The sequence below is a fragment of the Oncorhynchus tshawytscha genome, unplaced genomic scaffold, assembly GCF_018296145.1.
Source record: "Oncorhynchus tshawytscha isolate Ot180627B unplaced genomic scaffold, Otsh_v2.0 Un_scaffold_19404_pilon_pilon, whole genome shotgun sequence".
Taxonomy (NCBI): Eukaryota; Metazoa; Chordata; class Actinopteri; order Salmoniformes; family Salmonidae; genus Oncorhynchus; species Oncorhynchus tshawytscha.
The window spans coordinates 43,920-46,878 of NW_024608670.1; positions in this window are offsets into that span (position 1 = coordinate 43,920).

Genomic DNA, 2,959 nt, shown 5'->3' on the forward strand with positions numbered 1-2,959 from the left:
AGACACACACTAATACACACACACACACTAATACACGCACACTAATACACACACACTAATACACACACACTAATACACGCACACTAATACACACACACTAATACACACACACTAATACACACACTAATACACACACACTAATACACACACACTAATACACACACACTACACGCACACTAATACACACACACTAATACACACACTAATACACACACGCTAATACACACACTAATAGACACACACTAATACACACACACTAATACACACACACTAATACACACACACTCAGACATGTGACTCACCACCTGGATTCTTACGTAGCAACATTTTTGTATTTTGTATTTTTTACATTGAATAAAAGTAGAGACTCAGATCTAGAAAATGGTAGATCAGACACTACAGTTGAGGAACAATGGGAAAGTAATTCTGCTTTGAAAGTTGATCAACTTGTAAACTCACGTTTGAGAAAACCTGTCTTTCAATGTTTTGGTTCTACTATTGGAGAGCCTTTATTTGTCTCCGCCCATTCAGCATTGTTCACACCCACTTAAGCCTTAGACCACACCCATTCAGCATTGTTCACACCCACTTAAGCCTTAGACCACACCCATTCAGCATTGTTCACACCCACTTAAGCCTTAGCCCCACCCATCTCTTTAAGGGTTGATCCATTCATTCTGTAGTAACTTGCCAGCTACTCCCAGACATCTAAGAGAGAGAGAGAGAGAACAGCTAACTGAACATTACTCTCTCTAGCAGAGTTGGTTAGGCTGTTATGTTATCCAGAGCGTTGGTGACTGCAACTGTGCTGTCAGATTGTCTGATTGTAAATTTAGAGCGTTTCGCATTAATAGCGCACAATGGACGCTCTGGACAATGAGTAGGGTTGTTCCGAAAAGCTCTGACCTCACAACGACAGTCAGAACCCAAGCTAACTGGTTGTGTTTCAAGGGCCCAGTGCTGATTTCATGGGTTTTATGGGCCCAGTGCTGTGTTTTTGGGCCCAGTGCTGTGTTTCATGGGCCCAGTGCTGTGTTTCATGCTGTGTATTATGGGCCCAGTGCTGTGTTTCATGGGCCCAGTGCTGTGTTTTATGGGCCCAGTGCTGTGTTTCATGGGCCCAGTGCTGTGTATTCATGGGCCCAGTGCTGTGTTTCATGGGCCCAGTGCTGTGTATTATGGGCCCAGTGCTGTGATTTGTTTATGGGCCCAGTGCTGTGCTGTGTTTCATGGGCCCAGTGATTTGTATTATGGGCCCAGTGCTGTGTTTCATGGGCCCAGTGCTGTGTATTATGGGCCCAGTGCTGTGTTTCATGGGCCCAGTGCTGTGTTTATGGGCCCAGTGCTGTGTTTCAGTGATTTGTTTCATGGACCCAGTGATTTGCAAAACTTTCAAAAGTTTTGCTCTATTTAAAAAATATATAGATATTTTACCATTATTTAACCAGGTAGGCCAGTTGAGAGCAAGTTCTCATTTACAACTGCGATCTGGCCAAGATAATGCAGAGCAAAGCAGTGCGACACAAACAACAACACAGAGTTACACACGGAATAAACAATAAGTCAATAACACAATAGAAATAAAAATGGCATGAGGAGGTAACGCAATAAATAGGCCATAGTAGCGAAGTAATTACAATTTAGAAAATTAACACTGGAGTGATGGATGTGCAGATGATGATGTGCAGGTAGAGATACTGGGATGCAAAAGAGCAGAAAAGTATATAAAATAAAAAGAGTATGGGGATGAGGTAGGTAGATTGGGTGGGCTATTTACCGATGGACTATGTACAGCTGCAGCGATCTGTTAGCTGCTCAGATAGTTGATGTTTAAAGTTGGTGAGGGAGATATAAGTCTCCAACTTCAGCGATTTTTGCAATTCGTTCCAGTCATTGGCAGCAGAGAACTGGAAGAAAAGGCGACCAAAGGAGGTGTTTGCTTTGGGGATGACCAGTGGGATATACCTGCTACGGGTGGGTGTTGTTATCGTGACCAGTGAGCTGGCGGAGCATAACCTAGCTAAGACTTATAGATTTTTTTATTTTACCTTCATTTAACGAGGCAAGTCAGTTAAGAACAAATTCTTACTTTTAATGACAGCCTAGGAACAGTGGGTTAACTGTTCAAGGGCAGAACAACAAATTTGTACCTTGTCAGCTCGGGGATTTGAACTTACAACCTTCCGGTTACTAGTCCAACGCTCTAACCACTAGGCTACCCTGCCGGAGTATGACCTGGAGCCAGTGGGTTTGGCGATGAATATGTAGCGAGGGCCAGCCAACGAGAGCATACATGTCGCAGTGGTGGGTGGTGTATTTGGCTTTGGTTACAAAAACGGATGGCACTGTGATAAACTATGTAGGGAATAGCTTGTCATTTGGGACGGGTGCAGAGTTTTGGTTACAAAACGGATGGCACTGTGATAAACTATGCAGGGAATAGCTTGTCATTTGGGACGTGTGCAGAGAGCTTCATGACGTCCTTTAATCAGATAAAACAACTAAACTAAAGAAATGATCTGTAATAATAATCTGATCGCTGTATCCAAAATACACTGAATATAGCAAACATGAAGAACCACCTTCCTAATATTGAATCCTCAGTTCGTCGGGGCTCTACAAGGTGCCACAGGGATGTTGGCTCCAATGCTTTCGATGTTTGACAGTTGTGTCAAATTGGCTGGATGTCCTTTGGGTAGTAGACCGTTCCCTGATACCATGTAGGAAACTGTAAAGCATGAAAAACCAAACCAGCATGCTTGGCACCTACCACCCTACTACCCTACCACCCTACCCCCTACCACCCTACCACCCTACCCCCCTACCACCCTACCACCCTACCCCAATCAAAAGCACTTCAATCTGTTTCCTCGCACGTTCACCCTTTACACACATACACAAACCATGTCTCAATTGCCTCAAGGCTTAGAAATCTAGCTAGATTATCGCTAGATTATGC